The 13,172-nt window shown below is 40.6% G+C and overlaps 2 long non-coding RNA genes across 4 annotated transcripts; one reads left to right on the top strand and one right to left on the bottom strand.

The window, feature by feature from the left end:
• Positions 1–2,153: 2,153 nt before the first annotated feature.
• Positions 2,154–3,282, bottom strand: LOC308390906. The gene is made up of 3 exons (XR_013970521.1): positions 2,938–3,282; positions 2,724–2,854; positions 2,154–2,229 (listed from the first exon to the last, which is right to left on the bottom strand). It is a non-coding gene; the product is annotated as an uncharacterized lncRNA (long non-coding RNA).
• Positions 3,283–3,847: 565 nt separating this feature from the next.
• LOC308390867 lies at positions 3,848–6,270 on the top strand. 3 transcript variants are annotated; one of them, XR_013970511.1, is made up of 4 exons: positions 3,930–3,964; positions 4,148–4,281; positions 4,435–4,526; positions 5,694–6,270. It is a non-coding gene; the product is annotated as an uncharacterized lncRNA (long non-coding RNA). The 3 variants fall into 3 exon arrangements; XR_013970509.1 differs by having other exon boundaries at positions 3,848–4,281; XR_013970510.1 differs by having other exon boundaries at positions 3,848–4,300.
• The last annotated feature ends 6,902 nt before the right edge of the window (positions 6,271–13,172 follow it).

Here is a 13,172-nt window from a genome sequence, read left to right as displayed (position 1 = left end):
GGAAACGTCCAAATGTCACTAAATAGTGGTCTGCTTTCATTCGGTTGCAGTGTCTCTTCAGTTTTGTGTTCATATGCTGATGTTTTCATTCAAACATGCTTAAATGCTGTGATGTCACTTTAGCAGCAAAGACTGCGGAATGTGCAGAGATTCTTTTGACATCAAGTTGTTTGCTCAGATTTTGATATCTTTTAAATGGAGACAAAACAAAACGCTATGGCAACAAAACAACAAGCTGTTTCCAGTGCTTAATATTTAACATGTCTTTGTTATAAATTTTATTTGTACAAATCTGTGATGTTGATGTGCACAACGTGGGATTTAGACCTCGGAGGGTTAATCAACAAATCACGAAAAATTAGGTTTAAATTTCTGTTCATGACGGTGCAGATTTCTGACATTTTGTGTACTTGAAGCATTTAACAATTTGATTGTTTTCTAATAAAAACTGTGTGAAACTCAAGTTAGAACTGTGTTTGTAAATGAACCGCCCCATGTTGTGTAGCTTTCTGGATTTTATACTTATTGGGCTACATATTAATTTACTATACAGGCTATACAGTAGATAAAATCTAACCTCACATGTTTTATGTAACTAAAGTGTTTAATCATGTGGGCTACAGACAGTAATCAAGTTATGGACTATATTGATATGAAAAACATGCATACTTAGTGCATTTGAATCATTTTAACCATATGTAACCACCTGCATGTCATGGTCCTGGGACTTCTACCTGGTTTTTTGTGTGTCTTGTATTGTTGTTGTTTGATGTCAGCTTTAGGGTCCCTCGGTTGTTCTGTTAAGATGTTGCTTATTTGATTTCCCCTCGTGACTTTACCCCCTGTGTGCCCCCTCTGTGTATCTGCCAGCCCCCATGCCTCGTTTCTCCTCCTTGTGTTTTATTCCATGTTTTCCCAGCCCGCTATGTCTGTGTTCTCTTCCAATCTGGTCTGCGTCTCTGTGTGCTTCCTGTTTTACTTTGATAGTCTCCCGTCAGTGTTGTGTTACTCCTGCCGTGTCTCGTTATGATTATCAGTGTCGCCTGTGTTCCCCGTGTGCTCCCACTTCCCTCGTTAACCCTCTGTGTATTTGTGTCCACGTCTCCTACATTACCTACATAATAGAGCTATAATAAATGTTTGTTTGGGGTTTTTTTAAGTACAGAAATCAGCTGCTAAAATAATTGTTTTGACTTTTTGGGAATGCTTTACGGTCTGTTCTGTAGGAACGCTGAATTAATATATTGACTGTCTGGCCCCTTCTGGCTATTTAATAGTTGCTGAAGGAGATTTTGTTCATCCCCAGCTAATCTCATCCATATTTATATAAAATCTAGCATACTCCACACCACACAAAGTCAGAAGCCAGTTAAAATCTGTATGTGGTACCTGAGGCGGTGCTGCACTGACCAGTTGTTTCTGGCTATTTGCTGGTTCAGCCTGCCTATCACTGCAACTCTTGGCTCTTATTGGTCAGGCTGGTGTGTGTGTGTGTGTGTGTGTGTGTGTGTGTGTGTGTGTGTGTGTGTGTGTGTGTGTGTGTGTGTGTGTGTGTGTGTGTGTGTGTGTGCGTATTGTAAAGACTTGATTCCCACAGTCCAAGTCAGGGTTTTAAAATGCGTTGCTGTCTCCATCCAGCATCAAAGCTGCATTGAAATTTCCTTCAATGAAATTTTGGCTCAAAGAAAAACAGTGTTGTTACTGTCAATCTCCAGTTAAAATAAAAGTGTAATTAAACCAAACGAAAGTAATGCACTAATGCTGGTCAAGACATTACCTGTAGCTGAGTGACATTTCCTCCAATTTCTGTTGGTGTCTGCAGTTTCCACTGGGGCTTAGTGTCACCTCTACTGCTACCCGACTGCACCACCATCCTCCACATTGCTATGCGTCCATTGGTGGTGCCAGCTGCTAGGATTTCTGAGTGTTGCAGAATTTTTAAAAAAGCAACGAGTTTTTTATTTTTAACCTATGCATTTGGAAACATTCAGGAATATGGTGATGGGAAAGAAAAAGCTTCTTTTCATTTACAATTCTGTGCAAACTTTTGCCTTTGCCTGCACAGTATGAAACACAGTTGATCATCTCTCTCCTCTCATATCCCAGAGTCTCATCAAGAGACAAAACATAGTTATGTAGCACGTAGCATGTAGAGAAGTTTCTTGATGGAGCCCTCCACACTGAGAAGGACACTCGTCTTACAATACTCATCCACACTATGGACTTTACCTATATGCATAAGACATGGGATTAAAGATGAAATAAGTGGAATATCTGACAGCTCAAACCACAAAGTGTTCATATTTATTAAAGATCAGACTGGATTCTGGATCAATAGCATTATAGCTTGTTGTATTTTCCCCTTTCTGGAGACTCCCACAGGATTACTGCTTCACAGAGGCAAAATACACTTTTGATATAATTTTCAACAAGTCTGCTGGATTAATCAGACTTTCTAAAACCATGAATACTTTTCTCATACTGTTCTTCGTAACTGTTCAAAAATAAAGCAAAGTATCATCAATTCAATTTACAGAACAAACAAATAAAATAAACAGCCTTTATACATTGAGGGCTGTGACTGCAGAAGACTGCTGGCCTCAGACAAAATTATACAAGGCAATGAAAAAACAAATTGTGTCTTAAAGAAAGTATGGTCAAATGCATTGGAAATAACAAATGATTTAATTTTCCAAACTCCAACAGGAATCACAAACTCCTACCATCTGCAGTGCAGATAAAGAATCCAAGTCCCTCCTGTGGCCCCATCTTCAGAGGTGCCCCCTTCCAGCTAAACTTGTCCAGCGCACGCTCATCTCCTCTCACAGATGCTCGAGCTAGCATTGCCACATCACTATAATAAAATACAAAAAATAGTATTTGATTAAAAAAATGTCATACTCTTCCACTTGATATGGGACTTCGAAGGCTGCTTACTCTCCAGGTGTGGACGGTCTGAAGATGCAGCAAGTTAAAGGTTTCTTGTATTCATGTTTTACAAGGTGGTTTCCATGAAGTCTCCCTCTCGCATCCACCTTCCATACTGCCAAAGCTCCAGACTGTCAATAACAATAATAACAGTAATAGTTAACAGTTAATTTGCCTAGCACTTTCAAAACAGTTACAAAGTGTGTTAAAGAACACAATAAAATCTTAGTTAAAAACACAAAAGAAAAGTTCAAAGAGTTAAAACACGAAACGGTTTGTTTTCTTTTTGCATTGAGCCAGGCTGCACGGACAGCTAAGAGTGTCTGATGTGCAGAATGCAGGCAGTGACTTGGTTCATAAAAAGTGACCAAATCTGTAACAAGGCTTGTACCCATGTATCGTATACCCAAAAGGTTGTGAGGAGGAGAATGATGATTTATTTCTTTGAATTTGTTATAAGTCTGGCAGCTGAGATTTAAATGAGCTGGAGGTGAAAGATGGACTTCTGGCTGAGATCCCAGTAGAAGGAATTACAATTATTCAAACACAATGAGATAAAAGGATTTAATGGGTGTGATAAATGTGGTTGCACTCACCTGTTCACGGCACCTGATGTTAATGAGCAGAAAGGTAGGGTGAGCATGAGGCGAAACCTTCTGTTGACTGCAGCTTGAGCGCAGCTTGAATCATTTTGATGCATCTTTTGGTTTATGTATACTTCTGCACTAAGTTATGCAATAGGCCAATGTTGAAATTTGGCATAGTAAATGGTGCAGTTATTTGTGCAGTCTGTGCATTTGTTTAATGGTTTGAGCCCGTGTGCCGATTTGTACAGTGGACAGTTGTATGTGGAATAAAAGTAGCAAATAGTACAGAGGTGTATCTCATGTGTTTACTGTTGCACGTCATCTGTGTCCTCATGTTTAGCCTGCCGCGGCCGTTGGTTGGAGGAGCCGCAATAGTTTGGAAAGGAAGGAAGCAGTAAGGTCAGTTTCCATTCTGGGTTTTCAGCATTAATAAAGAAACCTGCAACAAGGTGAGTAATGTTTGAGGTCCAAAAGAAATCAACACAGAGAAATTTTTACAGTGCTTTTCTACTCTACCTGAACATTCAAAGCGCTCTATACAGGTTGCCTCATTCACACCTGTTCATAGAAGCCCTTTTTCTGTGCTTTCTACCTAACATTCACACACATTCATACTCTGATGAATGCATCAGAGAGTGACTTGGGGTTAATGTCTTGCCCAAGGACAGTTAGCATGCAGTCTGGAGCAGCCAGGGATCGACCCAAAAACCATCTGATTAGTAGATGACCTGCTCCACCTCCTGAGCCACAGCCACCCCTTTCAGAGGTAAAGAATGATTTAGAAAGTAAGTACAGTAATTTTTTGAGGTGATTTGATTAAAAAAAATCATTTTTGCTTCTAATTACATAATTAAGGTGTAATTACATCTTCCAACAAATTGATACATAAACGTATCATTTATCTACTAAAAATACATAGGAGCTGGCGTCATGTTGTGGAAGCTGCCATCTTGCCCCACCATCATACACTGGCTGAGATGGGCATCGCTGCGCCGCCTTTTCATGTTTTATGTAAGTGGATTTATACATTACTTTGAATTTAAAGATGTCAAATAGCTCTTTCACACTACATATGACTATTTCACATTTGTACATGTATATTTTGGTGATCTCTTTCTCAGTATGTTTTTCTTCTTATGGAAATAAGCTAATTTTAAACCAGTTAATGTTAGGCTCCAGTGTCCTAAGAAATCACACCTTTCCCCTGATAAACAAATTGATTGGATTCTCACATTGTGTGGGAATTGATTATCAATTACAACTTCAATGAGCCACTTCAAAGAAAGTTTCACCCGCGTGGGCAGCAACAGAAAGTCCAGATGTGGAAACAGAAGGTTTCCACATTAAAATATCGATATTTGAATCATTTTGGGGTAAATTGTAGTTTTTCATTAACAGGAACACAGTGGAAAGAAACTATCATTCAGATTGTCTACATTGGAAAGAACTACTCCCTCTTCCGCCTTTTATAGTCATGTGTGAAATACGGCTGTATAAATGTGTGGCAGCCTGTGGCGTGCGCACTCACAACAATGGCTGAGCGTAACTGGAGTCATGTGCGCACGTATTTTACATCCACAAACAGCCCAGACGTGGTTTGCGATACATGTGGCAAGAAAGTGAGGTGTTGTGGCAACACCACTAACCTTGTCAAACACCTCAAAGTAAATCATATCACAGAATATGACGAGCTTATGTTGAGGCAAACTGAAGAGGAGGAGAAGGACGGGTGCTGCTAGGGTGAGACAGACGTCTCTCAGGGAGTCCTTTAGTGCTGCAGGCAGGCAAGGTGTTCACATAGTGCACAACTTCAGGTTTTTGATTTCTATATGATGAATTCTGCATTATTAAGTGATAAGAACAAGTAATCTGATGTCCTGTAATGATTATGACGCTATAATTTGAGATACAATAAAAGAGTAAAGTTTTTGTACAAAGTATCGGAGCAGTATCGTCGATACCACCCTGAATTTTACGTGGTATGGGATCGGAAAGGAAATCAGTGGTATCACACATCACTAGTGATCAAATGTCAGGCCAAGCTGGAACTGATTCCTGTCTTCTGTAACTTCTACAACACTGTCCAATAGAGACACATGAATGAAATGCAGCGTCATTAAAAACACTGATGATCTTTATTTAAAAATGTAATACATTTACATCTGAATAAACTTTTAGGCATTACGCTGACGGACGGATGGATGGACCATGAATGCTTTCTCATCCTTCTTGTCATGCACCATGGAAGTGTCTGAGGGGCTTTTCCACTTGGAATGGGGATACTGTGTCCACACTTCAGAGGTGGAGTTTCCAGCATCTCACCTGGGCCTCATCTGCAAACAATCAGCAGGAGGGCTTCTTAAACCAGCGCTGCCTGCTACTCCTCGCCAGTTTGTTCTGCCATCTCCAGTGGTAACTAGGCTTCCCCTCTGCTCCAGTTCTGGCGTGCTCCTTCCCTGTGTTTAACCTTGTTTTCCCTGTGTTTAGGTCTCCTCTGCCAACGTACTCATCCTACCCTCAAACTCCCTTACCCGTCCAGCAACTTCTTCTCCCTCTGTTGCAGAATTCCCGTTGGATTGTTCCCATCAGGAGCCAGGTGTTCAGTCTCTCGATAGCTTTTCCTCTGGTTCCTGCTGTCTGCTGACACTCCTAGCTCGAGCCACGTTCTCCATTCCCTCTCTAAAGTCTCATAAATAGTTTAACCATGTGCATTGAATCTGCATTTGGGTCTAAGCTTTCTATGCAGGGAAGAAATCATCACAGTGACATCTATTTAATTTTCAATTCAATTTTATTTAAAGAGCGCCAAATGACAGCAACAGTCACCTGAAGGCGCTTTATATTGTAAGATATACTTACAAAGAAAACCCCAACAATCATATGACCCCCTATGAGCAAGCACTTTGGCGACAGTGGGAAGGAAAAACTCCCTTTTAACAGGAAGAAACCTCCAGCAGAACCAGGCTCAGGGAGGGGCGGCCATCTGCTGCGACCGGTTGGGGAGGGGCAAGGAAAATAGTATAAAGACATGGAACAGAGACAGAGGTTAATAACAAGTACCATTCAGTGCAGAGAGGTCTATTAAACATAGTGGGTGAAGAAGAAACACCCAGTGCATCATGGGAATCCCCCGGCAGCCTAATGCTGGGCATACACTGTGCGATTTTTGGCCCATTTTGAGCCGATTTTTCAGTCGTGCGATCGTTTTGGGGATCGTCCCGAGTTTGGCCTTGATCAAACTTCTCACCCCTGCGAGTCAATCCTACAGTTTGATCAGGAGCCGAATAACGCGACTGAAAAATCGCAGCACAGTGTATGCCCAGCTTATTGCAGCATAGAGGATTCAGGATCACCTGAGTAGGCCATCAGATTACTGAAAGGATACTGAAAAAACCCGTCGAAGTAGTCTTAGTCTTCATTGCTGCTGGTCGACTCAATTGAACACCTCTGAAGTTTGCACACAGGCAAGTATTCCTCTTCTTGCTCAAAATCCTCTCGGGAACGCTTCCTCGAGCCTCCAGTTTCGTGTTCAAGCTCTTCGTGCGCATCTTCAAAGACTTCAGAGTCATCATCGCTCCATCTCATTCTTTTGTTTGCTCCTAAATCTTCTTCATCCCTCTCTCTAGACCTCTTCCTGGAAACACCTGGCTGAGGGTCCTCTTCTGGGATGTACTGGCGAACATCCATGCGGCCTTCAAATGCCTCCTCATTTTCAATGCCACCAACATCGCCGTCGCCGCCGTCATCGTCGTCATCGTCGTCGTCATCGTCGTTGTCGTCGTCGTCGTCGTCATCATCGTCGTCGTCATCGTCGTTGTCGTTGTCGTCATCGTCGTCATCGTCGTTGTCGTCATCGTCGTTGTCGTTGTCGTTGTCGTCGTCGTCGTCGTCGTCGTCGTCGTCGTCGTCGTCGTCGTCATCGTCTTCGTCCCCGTAAAGGTAATTGTCATATTGTGCCAGTACTGAAGCTATTAGCTCATGTAGATAGCAACAATAATCACTGAGAGCGAGATACAGATCGTTCAGGAAGCCATTAGCAGGTTCCTGATCTCCATTTGCCAACATTTGTGGGTTAACCTGTTGGCCTGCAAGATCATTAAATCTTTTAATTAACATCCATAACTATCTGCTGAAAATCTGTTTTTCATCAATTTCAAGACTGAGTACATGTGCTTACCGTTTTGGTTATTTTGTGGTCCGTCTCCACTTGCACTCATTTTGACTACAAGGAACACAAAACAACAATGATCACTAAACCTCAACCCAGAATGTTCAGAGAATTTGCTTTTTTTGTGATGACTTTAGGCTGCGTCCAAACGTACACGGCTATGTTTGAAAACGGACGTTTTTCCTTTTTCGTTTAAAAAAAAAAAAATCCAGTCCACATGTGCAGTTTTGAAAAAATATCTCCTTCCACATCTAAACACTAAAAACAAAGTGAAACGCTGTCAAGAACACGCCAAATCTTAACCGTGTAGAAATGTTGGCCAATCAGAAGTCTAGAAGCCTGGGTGGGAAAACCTCATAAAACCTTACGTACTTCTGAGAAGTTTTTGTCTTTTTCTGGAAAAGCAGCTAATTTTGTGTTACTTTCACGTGCCTTCATCGTTTCAAATGTTAATAACTAAAGACAGACTCACAACTTTGGAATGGACTAAATGCATACAGCATACATAAATGTCATTTTTTAAAATTACATTTCTTCCAAACCGACGTCAGGATTTGGGTTGGGAGAGCGTCTGTGTTGAATGTAGAATCCACGTCTGATGTAAGCGTGTAAAAACTGCAGATACTAAGATTAACAGACACAGTATGTTGTCTACATCTGCCATTGTAGAAATTGATCTCATGTAAACAATAACGTGGCCACAGCGTGACTTCAACAGCGGCGCACACTTTTGACATTGCCTGAGTAAATGTCCGTTTTCCTCGTCCACACCTGAACACAAAAACGTGCTTTTTAAAAATCTCACCTTTCAGTGACTCAATCTGCTGTTTAGGTGTGGACGAAAGGCCCAAATGCAGAGACAAAGCTGCGCTTTCAAAAATAGCCGTGTACATGTGCACGTAGGCTCAGTTTCTCAGAAATTCTAATAGTTTGTTTGAGAACAAAACTTACGTCTTCTCTATTTTCCTAAATGAACAAAATAATCTGAGAAATAATCGTGTTAAAAAGAGCTTCTGTCACTCTAAGATATGATTAAGAACATTTTCTAATTTATGTATCATTTGTCAAATATTACATCAGCTGACAAATAGTTAAGTCTTCATTTGTTTTCCTGAATAATAGATCCACATCATCCTCTCTATGATGGAAAATATAGTCTAGTCTTGCACAATGTAAAGTACATAAATACTGTCCTGGCAAGCAGGGAAATCAGGCTTTATATATTTAAGTAAATGATCTTGAGTTTATAAACTGAAATTTGAGCTTACTTTAGTTCTTGGTAGATTACACAGCAGTTAATCCTCAGGGAAACGTCCAAATGTCACTAAATAGTGGTCTGCTTTCATTCGGTTGCAGTGTCTCTTCAGTTTTGTGTTCATATGCTGATGTTTTCATTCAAACATGCTTAAATGCTGTGATGTCACTTTAGCAGCAAAGACTGCGGAATGTGCAGAGATTCTTTTGACATCAAGTTGTTTGCTCAGATTTTGATATCTTTTAAATGGAGACAAAACAAAACGCTATGGCAACAAAACAACAAGCTGTTTCCAGTGCTTAATATTTAACATGTCTTTGTTATAAATTTTATTTGTACAAATCTGTGATGTTGATGTGCACAACGTGGGATTTAGACCTCGGAGGGTTAATCAACAAATCACGAAAAATTAGGTTTAAATTTCTGTTCATGACGGTGCAGATTTCTGACATTTTGTGTACTTGAAGCATTTAACAATTTGATTGTTTTCTAATAAAAACTGTGTGAAACTCAAGTTAGAACTGTGTTTGTAAATGAACCGTCCCATGTTGTGTAGCTTTCTGGATTTTATACTTATTGGGCTACATATTAATTTACTATACAGGCTATACAGTAGATAAAATCTAAACTCACATGTTTTATGTAACTAAAGTGTTTAATCATGTGGGCTACAGACAGTAATCAAGTTATGGACTGTATTGATATGAAAAACATGCATACTTAGTGCATTTGAATCATTTTAACCATATGTAACCACCTGCATGTCATGGTCCTGGGACTTCTACCTGGTTTTTTGTGTGTCTTGTATTGTTGTTGTTTGATGTCAGCTTTAGGGTCCCTCGGTTGTTCTGTTAAGATGTTGCTTATTTGATTTCCCCTCGTGACTTTACCCCCTGTGTGCCCCCTCTGTGTATCTGCCAGCCCCCATGCCTCGTTTCTCCTCCTTGTGTTTTATTCCATGTTTTCCCAGCCCGCTATGTCTGTGTTCTCTTCCAATCTGGTCTGCGTCTCTGTGTGCTTCCTGTTTTACTTTGATAGTCTCCCGTCAGTGTTGTGTTACTCCTGCCGTGTCTCGTTATGATTATCAGTGTCGCCTGTGTTCCCCGTGTGCTCCCACTTCCCTCGTTAACCCTCTGTGTATTTGTGTCCACGTCTCCTACATTACCTACATAATAGAGCTATAATAAATGTTTGTTTGGGGTTTTTTTAAGTACAGAAATCAGCTGCTAAAATAATTGTTTTGACTTTTTGGGAATGCTTTACGGTCTGTTCTGTAGGAACGCTGAATTAATATATTGACTGTCTGGCCCCTTCTGGCTATTTAATAGTTGCTGAAGGAGATTTTGTTCATCCCCAGCTAATCTCATCCATATTTATATAAAATCTAGCATACTCCACACCACACAAAGTCAGAAGCCAGTTAAAATCTGTATGTGGTACCTGAGGCGGTGCTGCACTGACCAGTTGTTTCTGGCTATTTGCTGGTTCAGCCTGCCTATCACTGCAACTCTTGGCTCTTATTGGTCAGGCTGGTGTGTGTGTGTGTGTGTGTGTGTGTGTGTGTGTGTGTGTGTGTGTGTGTGTGTGTGTGTGTGTGTGTGTGTGTGTGTGTGTGTGTGTGTGTGCGCGTATTGTAAAGACTTGATTCCCACAGTCCAAGTCAGGGTTTTAAAATGCGTTGCTGTCTCCATCCAGCATCAAAGCTGCATTGAAATTTCCTTCAATGAAATTTTGGCTCAAAGAAAAACAGTGTTGTTACTGTCAATCTCCAGTTAAAATAAAAGTGTAATTAAACCAAACGAAAGTAATGCACTAATGCTGGTCAAGACATTACCTGTAGCTGAGTGACATTTCCTCCAATTTCTGTTGGTGTCTGCAGTTTCCACTGGGGCTTAGTGTCTACTGCTACCCGACTGCACCACCATCCTCCACATTGCTATGCGTCCATTGGTGGTGCCAGCTGCTAGGATTTCTGAGTGTTGCAGAATTTTTAAAAAAGCAACGAGTTTTGTTTTTTTTAACCTATGCATTTGGAAACATTCAGGAATATGGTGATGGGAAAGAAAAAGGTGGTTTCCATGAAGTCTCCCTCTCGCATCCACCTTCCATACTGCCAAAGCTCCAGACTGTCAATAACAATAATAACAGTAATAGTTAACAGTTAATTTGCCTAGCACTTTCAAAACAGTTACAAAGTGTGTTAAAGAACACAATAAAATCTTAGTTAAAAACACAAAAGAAAAGTTCAAAGAGTTAAAACACGAAACGGTTTGTTTTCTTTTTGCATTGAGCCAGGCTGCACGGACAGCTAAGAGTGTCTGATGTGCAGAATGCAGGCAGTGACTTGGTTCATAAAAAGTGACCAAATCTGAAACAAGGCTTGTACCCATGTATCGTATACCCAAAAGGTTGTGAGGAGGAGAATGATGATTTATTTCTTTGAATTTGTTATAAGTCTGGCAGCTGAGATTTAAATGAGCTGGAGGTGAAAGATGGACTTCTGGCTGAGATCCCAGTAGAAGGAATTACAATTATTCAAACACAATGAGATAAAAGGATTTAATGGGTGTGATAAATGTGGTTGCACTCACCTGTTCACGGCACCTGATGTTAATGAGCAGAAAGGTAGGGTGAGCATGAGGCGAAACCTTCTGTTGACTGCAGCTTGAGCGCAGCTTGAATCATTTTGATGCATTTTTTGGTTTATGTATACTTCTGCACTAAGTTATGCAATAGGCCAATGTTGAAATTTGGCATAGTAAATGGTGCAGTTTTTTGTGCAGTCTGTGCATTTGTTTAATGGTTTGAGCCCGTGTGCCGATTTGTACAGTGGACAGTTGTATGTGGAATAAAAGTAGCAAATAGTACAGAGGTGTATCTCATGTGTTTACTGTTGCACGTCATCTGTGTCCTCATGTTTAGCCTGCCGCGGCCGTTGGTTGGAGGAGCCGCAATAGTTTGGAAAGGAAGGAAGCAGTAAGGTCAGTTTCCATTCTGGGTTTTCAGCATTAATAAAGAAACCTGCAACAAGGTGAGTAATGTTTGAGGTCCAAAAGAAATCAACACAGAGAAATTTTTACAGTGCTTTTCTACTCTACCTGAACATTCAAAGCGCTCTATACAGGTTGCCTCATTCACACCTGTTCATAGAAGCCCTTTTTCTGTGCTTTCTACCTAACATTCACACACATTCATACTCTGATGAATGCATCAGAGAGTGACTTGGGGTTAATGTCTTGCCCAAGGACAGTTAGCATGCAGTCTGGAGCAGCCAGGGATCGACCCAAAAACCATCTGATTAGTAGATGACCTGCTCCACCTCCTGAGCCACAGCCACCCCTTTCAGAGGTAAAGAATGATTTAGAAAGTAAGTACAGTAATTTTTTGAGGTGATTTGATTAAAAAAAAAAATCATTTTTGCTTCTAATTACATAATTAAGGTGTAATTACATCTTCCAACAAATTGATACATAAACGTATCATTTATCTACTAAAAATACATAGGAGCTGGCGTCATGTTGTGGAAGCTGCCATCTTGCCCCACCATCATACACTGGCTGAGATGGGCATCGCTGCGCCGCCTTTTCATGTTTTATGTAAGTGGATTTATACATTACTTTGAATTTAAAGATGTCAAATAGCTCTTTCACACTACATATGACTATTTCACATTTGTACATGTATATTTTGGTGATCTCTTTCTCAGTATGTTTTTCTTCTTATGGAAATAAGCTAATTTTAAACCAGTTAATGTTAGGCTCCAGTGTCCTAAGAAATCACACCTTTCCCCTGATAAACAAATTGATTGGATTCTCTCATTGTGTGGGAATTGATTATCAATTACAACTTCAATGAGCCACTTCAAAGAAAGTTTCACCCGCGTGGGCAGCAACAGAAAGTCCAGATGTGGAAACAGAAGGTTTCCACATTAAAATATCGATATTTGAATCATTTTGGGGTAAATTGTAGTTTTTCATTAACAGGAACACAGTGGAAAGAAACTATCATTCAGATTGTCTACATTGGAAAGAACTACTCCCTCTTCCGCCTTTTATAGTCATGTGTGAAATACGGCTGTATAAATGTGTGGCAGCCTGTGGCGTGCGCACTCACAACAATGGCTGAGCGTAACTGGAGTCATGTGCGCACGTATTTTACATCCACAAACAGCCCAGACGTGGTTTGCGATACATGTGGCAAGAAAGTGAGGTGTTGTGGCAACACCACTAACCTT

This window comes from Rhamphochromis sp. 'chilingali', assembly GCF_963969265.1.
Source record: "Rhamphochromis sp. 'chilingali' genome assembly, chromosome: 22".
In the NCBI taxonomy this organism is placed as follows: Eukaryota; Metazoa; Chordata; class Actinopteri; order Cichliformes; family Cichlidae; genus Rhamphochromis; species Rhamphochromis sp. 'chilingali'.
The sequence above is the reverse complement of the archived record's forward strand: the minus strand, read 5'-3'. Positions and strand labels throughout refer to the sequence as shown.